The following is a 12,245-nucleotide window of genomic DNA, read 5'->3' on the forward strand; positions in this document are numbered from 1 at the left end:
GGGGCAGCTCTTTGTGTTCATGTCCTTCTGCTCAGCTGCCAAGAACCTTGGTGTCATTGTCAGTTAAATGCCGTAGGGTTTGAGATAACACTCTTTGCTTTCCTTTTGTATGGGACCTGGGGCTCTCAGAAGTCTCCGGGGGGGCCTCAGCTGTTTCCTGTGCCTCCTCTTGCAGGGGAGAGAGGGAGTAAAGGAAATCTTCCTGTTCACTTCTCACTTTCCTTCCCTTTTCCCAGCTCCAAGCTTATGGACTCTTCTGTCCAGAACACACTAGCCATTGTCCTTGGAGACACTCACCTGTGCATTAGTCCACCCGTGTCCCCATGTCTCAGTTTCCTTCCTCTAGGTAACATTTATGTGGTCTTTATGACGTGCAGGCACAAGCATGATCTAATATAATACAATTCTACCCACAACTCAGTGAAGTAGAAACAATTATTATTCCCATTTTCCAGATGAGAAAACTGAGGCTTAGAGATTGGTCAGCATGACTCAGCTAGTAAAATGGGCAAGTCAGCATTGCATCCCCAACACTGCCTTCAGCACCTCCTGGATACCCTGCCTCTTTAGACTCTGTCCTACATGCCACTACATCCACCACCCTCTGGCTGTGCCCGCATGTTCAGTTAGCTGTGTCCTACCTGTTTATGTGCACACTTCATGTGTGGGGCAAATGGAAGACCCTTTTTTTGTCAAATCGTGCTATTTTCTTCCCACCATATGGAAATCTATCATAAATGATAGATTTATAAATTTATAAATTTCATAAATTTCCTCCACCGTCTTATTTTGCATAAACACAGTCTCTTCCCCTGATCAAAATAAATGTTGCAGCAGAAAGTCGTTTTAAAAATGGAAAGCAAATTCTGTATCAGAATGTCAGTATGTCCCAGTGGCTCACGTGTTGAGGATATTTCTGTCAGAGATGAGGCGGTTCCACATTTAATCCTGCAAACCTGCCATACCAAAGTGCACATGAGACCAGTGAGTAAGGAAGCAGTGATTCAACATCAACATTCAACAAAAAGGCTCTTTGCCTGACCAGAAAGGTCACTGTAGTAGGTTTAGGAGAAGTGAATTCTTCCTCTGTAGGGACTGGCGTGGCGTTTGCAGAGTTGGGTTCTGGGAACACCACTATCGTGTATTTATTTTTATTTTTATGTTTTTAATTTATTTTTGGCTGCGTTGGGTCTTCGTTGCTGCACGAGGGCTTTCTCTAGTTGCGTGAGCGGGGCTACTCTTTGTTGTGGTGCGCGGGCTTCTCACTGCGGTGGCTTCTCTTTTTGCAGAGCACGGACTCTAGGCACGTGGGCTTCAGTGGTTGTGGCATGTGGGCTCAGTAGTTGTGGCTCATGGGCTTGGTTGCTCTGTGGCATGTGGGATCTTCCTGGACCAGGGCTCCAACCCGTGTCCCTGGCATTGGCAGGTGGATTCTTAACCACTGTACCACCAGCGAAGGGAAGCGCCTCATGTATTTATTTATTTTATTTATTTATTTTTTTTTGCCATACGCGGGCCTCTCACTGTTGTGGCCTCTCCCATTGTGGAGCACAGGCTCCGGACACACAGGCTCAGTGGCCATGGCTCACGGGCCCAGCCGCTCCGCGGCATGTGGGATCTTCCCGGACCGGGTCATGAACCCGTGTCCCCTGCATTGGCAGGCGGACTCTCAACCACTACGCCACCAGGGAAGCCCCTCATGTATTTATTTAATAGATGTTCACAGAGCTCCTCTGGTGTGGCAGACATTAGGCATTAGGGGTGGTGATGAATGAGCAGATGCTGCCTGTGCTCTCTTGACATTTCTAGGCCAGCAGGGAGGCAGATGGGGAGTAATCACACCACTGAGCATTTAATGCAACCAGAAGGAGTGCAATGGGGGGAGCTTTGGTCCAACGAGAGTGTGTCCCAGAGCATCTCAGCCTGGACCAGGGGTGAACCAGGAGTGAGGTACGGCCATGGTCTGAGGACGTTTTCCTGAAGAAGATGAGCTTGCCTGATGCTTGAAAGAAGGGTAGGAAATAATTTAGGTAAAGGCTGGGGCAGGGCTGGGAGTATCCCAAAGAGAGATCATGTTGCACAAGATGTCAGTAAGCAGTCCTTGAAAGAATGTTTTGGGATGAAATAAGGGAAGGAGGTGCCATGTAAAGTCTGTCACTCTTGGCAGTCCATCGTGTCCATGAGATATTCAGGAATTGGAGTTTCTATCAGACAGAAAGACATTTAATTATATGAGGCAGCTTTCCCCAAACTTCTTTGATTAGGGCGTCCTTTTATCCTGGAACAACCACTAACATCTCAGAAGGAGTTGGTGTTCCTGGGACTCAGAGACTCAGAATTGTAGCTCCATGTGTTCAGGTGATAGGTCTCAAGGGTACGCCAATAAGTGACCAAGATGTAGAGGAAAAGATAAGGATGTAGAAGAAAATGCATAGTACAATGCATGAGAGAGAGAGAGAGAGAGAGAGAGAGAGAGAGAGAGTGTGTGTGTGTGTTTGAAGGATATACATAAATGGTTGAATATACTGAACACTTCTAGAGGGATGTATAGGAAATTAAAGTACCTACCTTCCACTTTCTACCCTTCTGTTCAGTTCGAATGTGTTACCAGTTCGAATGTGTTACCAGGGACATGTGTTGCTTTTTTAGGAATTAAAAACAAAAGAACAAAAGAACTTGATTTACAAAAGCTACTCAACTACAAGTACTTTTCAGGTACACATCTATTTGATGAAAGGAAACACATCTGTGTGTACACTGCTAATGGCCTTCCACTTGCTAGTCCTTTCAGCTTGTGGCGGGTATGGCTGACAGTGGTTTTGTTGGAGGTAGGAGGACCATGGAGTGAGTCGTTCATGTGCAGATACTGCCTTTGCTGGAGATGGTATTTAGTGTCATGTTGTGTGCCTATGGTGGCAGCAGTTATTTTCATACAAACGATGTTGGCCTGGGAAAAGAGAATTGGTTTCCTTCTAAAGTGATTCCATGATGCTTCAGTCACCCACTGATGGGTATCACATACATGGGGAAGCCCTACCTCAAATATGAAGAACACTCTGCACTTGGGAAAGAATACCTCAGTGTTTCCAAGAGTCACACTGATAGAAGTGAGGTTTTCTATTCTCCAGCCAAAGGCAGGCAGCTGAACAGTCTTGCTGTGCTCTCATCGGCACTGTCTCAGGTACCCTGCAAGAGGGCTTTTTATGAAGCAGCTGTTCCTGAGCCTCATTGGACCCTCTGGAGGTGAGGGGTTGTCTGACGGAGGCCCAGGACTAAGGTATCTTGTCCCTTCTGCTCTGCCCCCTGTCTCAGGCACCCTCCTCTTGCCTGGCCTGCATCTTCACTACCTGAAGAGTGTTGGCAGCACAGGTGGGCTGTGAATATAGGACACCAGCTCTCAGGTGTATCTCTGTTCAGTGCTTACCAGTTCCTCCAAATGCCTGCTTGTGAATCCTGTGACACCCAAAAATTCATGCCTCATATATTTCAGGTAGAGTTCTAGTAAGAACAGTGTGGTTGCCTTATTTTCCAAGATGTCATTCTCTGCACAATGTGGGCAGCTCTATTGTTATCTCTAAAGGGCCACTGTCATGCATTCTCTCTCCATTCTGAAGTGGGAGAGTCACTTTTGAACATTGCTGATCTTTTCTCTTTTTCTCCCTCTTACTCCATGGAAGTAGGACAGCCCCTGAGTGGTCTCTGCCTCAACAGCTGCTCCTGCACTGTCTCATACCTACGTTGGTAGATATTTTCCTAGCTCCATACTCAGATAAATGCAACACACTGTGACTTTATCTTTTGGCAGGTGGATTGATCCACATCTTAGAGAGACTGAAGGCATAGAACTCTACATGATGGAACTCAGACTGGAGTTAAAAGTCTTCTGGCCCCAAATCTGTGGTTTTCCCACTAAAGCTTTGAAGTAGAGCCTCTGCAGTTGAGTCCATGTGGGCTTGTCCTCCCTTGGGTCTGCTTTATTCAAAGCCCAGTGATGGGTGCAGGGAAGTTGGACCGTTCTTGTCCTTCAGAGACTTTTCTGGGCTGGGTTTTCATGTATTCACTGCCAAAGGCAGAGTGAAAGAGGGGAAATAGCAGAACCGAGTGCCTTGGGAGCCCAATTGAAGAGGTGCCTGCGATGGGCCATCAATGGGAAGATAGTGGGGAGGTTTCCTCAGCTGGTGCGGGAGCCCTGAGAAAAGGCAGACCTGGCCAAGCCCTCCCTCCTAGGGTGCGCACATAATTGGGTAGCAGTGGTTTGCTTTTTCCTAAACCAGACTTTAAAGACTGACTAGAGGCTCTTTGCTTAGTAAGTTTTTACAGTGTTCTGGAATATGCTCTTGGATTTCAAGAATAGGTTGTCATACTCTCTGCTCTTCGTTGTTTTCTTAAGTTTGTCGTTAGCACCTGTCTCAGGATCCTTCCCCACCTGTCACTCATCAGTGGAATAGCTCCCTTTTGAGACAGAATATCCCAGTGTCTTAAATGCATCCATATATAAGGATTTTATTCTTTTCCTATTTGCCAGTTTACTCTCCTTTTTTCAAAGAAGACTTGAAGCAGGTGTACTGAAAGTGGCCAGATCAACTTTGTTCCCATCCCCACACCAGGCCAAATGCTCTTTTCTTCTTTTGTCCTTCTTGCTCTACCCTCTCTTGAACTGTGTCCAGCAAACAGCTGAGTGATATTCATATTCATTCATCCCAAAGGCACTGTTTTTTAAGTACAGTTTGGGCTACTGTGTTGAATGAAAAGAAGGATACTAAAGAACAGAACTGTCAGTTTTGTGAGTAAGAAACACTGAACTCACAGAGAAGCTTCATTTTGTTCACTCTTTTTGAGGGAAAAATCCAGCAGGTATCAACATAAAATCCACCGAGATGCTCCTGTCTCCCAAGGGATAACAATACATAATCAAGACAGCAGCCGCCCCATGTGGGCTGACCGTGGGGAGGTGCCGTGGTGAGTGCTTCATCTACACCATCTCCCTGGATGCCCTCAGCACCCTCATGAGCAGGAGGTAATCAGATCTGGTGGGTCAGTGGATGGGCTCTGAAGCCAGACAGTCTGAGTTAGAATCAAGGCGCCACCACTCAGCCGTGTGTGATTTCAGGCAAAATACTTAGCCACTCTGTGTCTCAGGGGAGAATAACTGTACCCAGCTCAACTTGTAGAGTTATTTTGGGGACTAGATGAGAGAGAGACAGACACATACTCTAGCATATCAGAAGGCTCATAAAGTCTTAACCACCATTATTGCCATTGCACACCCATTTTATGGATGAGAAGACTGCGGCTCAGGGAGGTTAAGTTACTTGTCCAAGTCTGAATTCAGATGCAGGTCTGCCTGACTCCCAAGTCAGTTGCCTTATCTGCCATGCTTTAATGAGCAACAAGAGCCTCCCAGGAGAGGGAACCTCGGAGAAGCCTGGCACCCTGGCTCTTCCTCATTCACGATGAGGGTCAGCTGGTTATAACCAGATCAGAGTGTCACCATGGCTAGTTCTTAATGACAGTTCCTGCTGCCAGGACCACCCTCCAGCCAGGAAGCATTGGTATGGCTGAGTAGGTGGCTCAAATATTGAAACAATGTGTGTCCTTAGTGAATAGCCACTGCTCCAAAGCCCCCTCCCCAGTGCCTCTTGTCCACCCCAGTATCTCCTTACAACTAAGGACTTGGCATCGCAGGTGGGCCCTGCTGCAGGGCTGAGGCTGATGTGCATTATAGTTGCTTAGCACCTGCCATACAGGTTGCAGACACAGTATTGCCCAGGTGTAGCGGTGCTGCATTCTGTTGGCTACAATTTAACGAGGTGCGTTGGCAGTGACCTCAGAGTTGGTAAATGTGTCTGCTTTCTGCTCTTTGGGCTCTGACTCTTCTCTGAGCAGAATCCTGAGAACCTCGCAGTGGGCCCAGGCCTTCTGCCTCCTGTCTCCTGGCTCTCCATGCACTCCATGGCTTCCTGGCCTTGGTCTTGCATTCCTTCAGCTCCACAACTCTGCGTCGTCCACACGCCTTCGGAGCTGGCTGAGGAGACCTCCGGGGCTTTCTCATGGCTAGTGGGCCAGGACCCAACTCGGCCCAGGAATGAGCCTAGCGTAGTCCCAGGCATCCTGGCAGAGAGCACGAGGATGGCTGTGTACATCCCAGCTTTGTATCCCTCACAGTCCCTGGGGTTCTCATATAGGGGTTAGAAAGACCTGGCATCCTTCTAACAAAACACAACAGGCTTCCATAAATGTCCTGGGTGGAATCTTTCTAGGAAGTGACTGGGTCTCTGGAGACTTCTTTGTTTTAAACCAAGGTGGGTGGGGTGGGGGGTAGACTCTCTCACTGCCCAGTGTAGAGCCAGCACTAAGGCTGCTGTGTTTCCTGGGGGGTTTTGAGTGAAGGCCTGGGGTCCAGTCCCCACTCCTCCACCTGCTGGCTGTCAGACTGATCAAGTTGTTAACCTCTGTGAGAGCTAGTCATCTTCTGTCAGATCTGGGATCCCAGTGGCAGGATGGGGGAAGCTATCTGGGAGAATGGTAGGATGGAGCAAGGAAAAGAGTGATAGAGGGAGAGAGAGAGAGTGAATGTGGACAAAGGAGGGAGGGCAGGGAGGGGGAAAGGGGAAGAGGGGAGGGAGGGGCTCCTCTGGGCCTCAGCCACTGGCTAGTTCCTTCTGTGACTGGTATTATTGATCATCTGACTCCAGAAACACTCTCCACTTACCCTGACACATTTCATTCTGGAGTTTTGGATTTCTTTCCCTCTGTAGCACATTCTAAGGAGTTCACCGAAGAAGATTTGACTAGCAGTTATTTCAACTGTCAAGCTAGGAAATATCTTTTGACACTTTTTCACCTTTTTATTTTTCCCTCCCAAGTCTCACTTGAGTTACTAAAAAAAGAAGCAGGAGGTTTGGTGGTTTGGTGGTTATTTTTTACTTATACAGGAAAAGCCATCTTCATCTCTCAAATTCAGAGTCACATAAAATATTTGAAGATGACATTTATTAACTGATGTTAGGAATTAACAAGTACATTGTCACTTGAGTAAAGAAAAGGACTCGGGGGATGGGGGGGGAAATTAATGAACCTTCCTGGGTGCAGGGCCCTAATGCCGCCCGCACAGAAGACAGGGTGACAAGTGGCTCCCCGTGGGTCTGCAGGCAGGGACCTCTGCATGCTATCTTTCATGGCGGGACAGGTGGTGAGAAAGGAGACACCGGCACACATCTGCGATGTGTCTGTTGTGACGGTGAGTTGTTCCACACTTGCCAAGTTCATCACTAAAGAAAGATGCTCCTCAAGGACCGGGTAATAAATTAGAGGTCCGTCTCCAGGTGCTAACAGCAGTGACTCTTGCCAAGGAGGGAGCATTCTTCAGAGAGATGGGACTGGACCTGGATCGCCTTCAGCCCAGATGCAGTCAGGTGCACACTCCCCTTCACCTGCCAGGATCTCACTGTGTTCTTGGTCATACATAACAGCATTTGAAAGGCAGGCATGGCCATGGAATCAAAATCTTCATGGAATCAAAATCTAAAGACCAGCAGACCCACACCAGAGCAAATTCCAGATGAAGAAGTCAGACCTTTGAACAGTGGGAGTCTGCTCTGAGCTTTGGCCCCTTTTCAGACAACTCGGCAGCAGAGATAATACGCTTTTCCCATTTTAAGCAGCCCCCTTTTCTTAATAAATAGCTTAGTCATAGGAAGCACGTAATGTACTTTCAGGTTGTGCCAGAAAGAGCTTTATCTTCTATTTCCAGGCCTGTGGCATATATTTCTGTATAATGAATGACCAAGCTAGGAAGAATTGTTTCAGAGATTCTCTGTCTCTGCAAGGATGTGGTTTATATTAGCTCAGCTGACAGAAATCTAAGTCAAATATTCTGTTGACAAAGGATGGAGACCAAGATCCGATTTTAAATGGGGAGTGATTATTAACTTGGTTAGTGAGAAGTACAACCATGTGCTGTCACTGAATGGCTTAAGTCAAGGCTACTAGGGGCTTGCCCAGCCTCAGATGGAGGTGGGGAGATACCTGGGGCCAAGGCAATGCCAGCCAAAAAGCAAAGCAAGGTGTTTGAACAAATCTGTAACGTTTTGGTGTGTCTGAGTTGAAAATAAAAACACTAAGATGTGGGACTGCAGTACTGTGGAAGTTGAAATGGTGAAGTGGTGGGGAGACTGGGTTCTTAAAAGTATAGTTGAAATTCTTAATGGTTCCAGTAACTCTCCACATAGATATTTAGAGGACTGGGATTGTTTACATGTGCAACAGCTGATATTTCACAAGCGCCTTAGTGCAGTGCAGTCTGCCCACCTTTTCTCACATGGTAACACACTAGGATACCAAGAAGAGGCACTTCTCCGTCCTGAGAGCTTGAAAGGTCTGGCCCAGCAGTGGAGGGCTGGCCTTAGTGTTTAGTCTTGGAGGTAGTTGAGGCAGGGGCTTCACACAGCTAACTTGTCAGTGTATTTGGCCCAAATACAACAGTTCACAAAGTCCAGAACTGATTCATTTCATAACCAGCATCATGAAGATGTAAAGGAACCAGAGTAACTATTTGCGCTGTAGAGGGAGAACGTGGGGAGAGTCCAAGCAGCAGAGGGTGGGGAAATGGTTTTCATCTCAGTCTACTTACTGATTAAAATCACTCAGACCTTCTTTTTCTTAAACAGCTATGTTAAGATATAATTCACATACAATACAATTTGCCTAAAGTATATAATTCAGTGGTTTTTAGTATATTCACAGATAATGTGCAGCCATCCCCACAGTCAATTTTAGGACATTTCATCACCGCAGAAAGAAATCCTGTACCCTTTAGGGATCATCCACCTAGCCCCCCATTCCTCCCAGCCCTAAGTAACCACTAGTCTACCTTCTGTCTATAGATTTGCCTTTTTTAGACATTTCATATAAATATAATATGTCATCTTTTGTGACTGGCTTATTTTACTTAGCATAATGTTTTCAAGATTCAACCATGTGGTAGCATATATCAGTATTCATTCCTTTTATGGCTGAATAATATTCCATTGTAGGAATATACTACATTTTATTTATGCATTCATGAGTTGATGGACATTTTGGTTGTTTTCACCTTTTACTATTATGAATAATACTGCTTGAAATATTCATGTACAAGTTTTTTGTGGACATATGTTTTTATTTCTCTTGGGTGTATACCTAGGAATGGAATTGCTGGATCATATGGTAACTCTGTGTTTAACCATTTGAGGAACTACCAGGTTATTTTACAGAGTGGTTGCACCATTTTGCATTCCCACAGCAATGGATAAGGGTTTTGATTTCTCCACATTCTTGCTAACATTTGTTATTATCTGGTTTTTTTTTGGTTATAGCCATCCTAGTGTGTGAGAAATGATATCTCATTGTGGTTTTTTTTTTAAACATATTTATTAGAGTATAATTGCTTTACAATGGTGTGTCAGTTTCTGCTTTATAACAAAGTGAATCAGTTATACATATACATATGTCCCCATATCTCTTCCCTCTTGCATCTCCCTCCCTCCCACCCTCCCTATCCCACCCCTCCAGGTGGTCACAAAGCACCGAGCTGATCTCCCTATGCTATGCGGCTGCTTCCCACTAGCTATCTATTTTACATTTGGTAATGTATATATGTCCATGCCACTCTCTCACTTTGTGCCAGCTTACCCTTCCCCCTTCCTGTATCCTCAAGTCCATTCTCTAGTAGGTCTGCATCTTTATTCCCATCTTGCCCCTAAGTTCTTCTGACCATTTTCTGTTTGTTTTTTGTTTTTTTTTAGATTCTATATATATGTGTTAGTATATGGTGTTTTTCTCTTTCTGACTTACTTCACTCTGTATGACAGTCTCTGGGTCCATCCACCTCACTACAAATAACTCAGTTTCGTTCCTTTTTATGGCTACTGCTACTTTACCAAATTCATTGATTAGCTCTAGTAGTTTTCTGGTGGCATCTTTACGATTCTTTATGTATAGTATTGTGTCATCTCCAAACGCTGACAGCTTTACTTCTTCTTTTCCGATTTGGATTCCTTTTTCTTCTCTGATTGCTGTGGCTAAAACTTATTCTTCAGTGATCTCTTGGTTATTAAGTAGTGTGTTGTTTAGCCTCCATGTGTTTGTATGTCTTACAGATTTTTTCCTGTAATTGATATCTACTCTCACACCGTTTTGGTCAGAAAAGATACTTGATACGATTTCCATTTTCTTAAATTTACCAAGCCTTGATTTGTGACCCAAGATATATCTAGGGCTTCCCTGGTGGCACAGTGGTTGAGACTCCACCTACCGATGCAGGGGACATGGGTTCGTGCCCTGGTCCGAGAAGATCCCACATGCCGCGGAGCGGCTGGGCCTGTGAGCCATGGCCACTGAGTCTGTGTGTCTGGAGCCTGTGCTCCGCAACAGGAGAGGCCACAACAGTGAGAGGCCCACATACTGCAAAAGAAAAAAAAAGATATCTATCCTGGAGAATGTTCCATGAGCCCTTGAGAAGAATGTGTATTCTGCTCATTGTGGTTTTGATGTAAATTTCCTTGATGACTAAGATTTTCAAGCATCTTTTTGTGTGCTTATTAGCCATTTGTATATCTTCTTAAGAGAAATGTCTAGTTAGATACTTTGTCCATGTTTTATTGTGCTATTATTTTTTTATTATTGAGTTGTAAGAGTTCTTCATATGTTCTAGGTACAAGTTACATGATTTATTATATATCAGATATATGATTTAGAAATATTTTATTCTGTTTTGTGGGTTGTCTTTTCATTTTTTTGATGGTGTTCTTTGAAGCACAAAAGGAATTTTATTTTGTTGAAGTCCAATTTGTCCATTTTAAAAACTTTGTTTATGACAACTTTGTTGTCATAGCTGAGAATTCATTGCTTAATCTAAGTTCGTGAAGATTTAGCCTTATGTTTTCTTCTAAGAGTTTTATGGTTTTAGCTCTGACACTGAGGTCTTTGATCCAGTTTTAGTTCATTATTTTTTTATGGTTTGTGGTAAAGGTCCAACTTCATTCTTTTGCATGTGACTCTCCAGTTGTCTCAGCATAATTTGTTTCAAAAGACTATTTTTTCGGCTATTGAATGGTCATGGTATCCTTGTGAAAAATCATTTCACCGTAGACACACAGGTTTATTTCTGGACTCTCAATTCTATTCCATTGATCTATATGTCTCTCCTTATGCTAATCTTGATTACTGTTGCTTTGTAGTAAGTTATGAAATTGGCAAATGTGAGTCCTCCAACTTTGTCCTTTTTCAAGATTGTTTTGGCTATTCTGGGTTTCTTGCAGTTCAAAATGAATTTCAGAATCAGCATATCAATTTCTACAAAGAAGTCAGCTGAGATTTTTATAGAAAACTGTTGATTGCCATGGAACGTATTGCAATTTTGACAATATTAAGTCTTCTAGTCCGTGAGCATGAGATATTTTCCCATTTATTTGGATCTTTAATTTCTTTCAATTAATTTTTGTAGTTTTCACAGTATAGGTTTTGCATTTCTTTGTTAAATTTATTCCAAAGTATTTATTATTTTTGATGCTATTGTAAATGAAATTATTTTCCTAATTCATTTTTGGATTGCTTATTGCAGGTATATAGAAATACAGTTGATTTTTATATACTGATCTCATATTCTGCAGTATTGCTGGTTGTTTCTTAGTTCTAATAGTTTTTTTCTTTTTAGTGGATTTTTTAGGATTTTCTGTGTACAAGCTCACGTCATCAACGAGATAATTTTACTTTGATCTTTACAGTCTGGATTCTCTCTCTCTCTCTCTCTCTCTTTCTCTCTCTCTCTCTGTGTCTCTCTCTCTCTCCCCCTTTCTCTCTTATCACCCTGGCTAGAACCTTTACTACAATGTTGAATAAAAGTGGTGAAAGCAGACATTCTTGTCTTGTTCCTGATTTTAAGTGTATTTAAAATATCCAGTATTTCACCATTAGATATGATGTTAGCTATAGGTTTTTTGTAGAAGGCCTTTATTAAGTTGAGAAAGTTCTCTTCTATTCTTATTTATTTAGTGTTTTTTTTTTTTTTTTTTAAATCATGAGAACTCCTTCCTTCCCTTCCTCACCTCCTCACAAAAGAGTCCAGACCAGGCTTCCTGTGTCTTCGAAGTAAAATAGGAAAGTTGAACACAATTAATATAATATTAACATTTTAGAAGCATTTACTTACTATGTGTCAGGCAAAGTGTCTTAAATATACATCCCCTTTAGTCTTTACAGCAACC

The 12,245-nt window shown here is 43.7% G+C and overlaps 1 protein-coding gene across 1 annotated transcript in view; it reads left to right on the forward strand.

Annotated features, from left to right (window-relative positions):
* CACNA2D3 (calcium voltage-gated channel auxiliary subunit alpha2delta 3) overlaps window positions 1-12,245 on the forward strand; it is a 772,424-nt gene that overhangs the window by 315,251 nt on the left and 444,928 nt on the right. The window lies entirely within an intron of this gene.

Source organism: Neophocaena asiaeorientalis, unplaced genomic scaffold (assembly GCF_003031525.2).
Source record: "Neophocaena asiaeorientalis asiaeorientalis breed wild unplaced genomic scaffold, Neophocaena_asiaeorientalis_V1.1 scaffold251, whole genome shotgun sequence".
Taxonomy (NCBI): domain Eukaryota; kingdom Metazoa; phylum Chordata; class Mammalia; order Artiodactyla; family Phocoenidae; genus Neophocaena; species Neophocaena asiaeorientalis.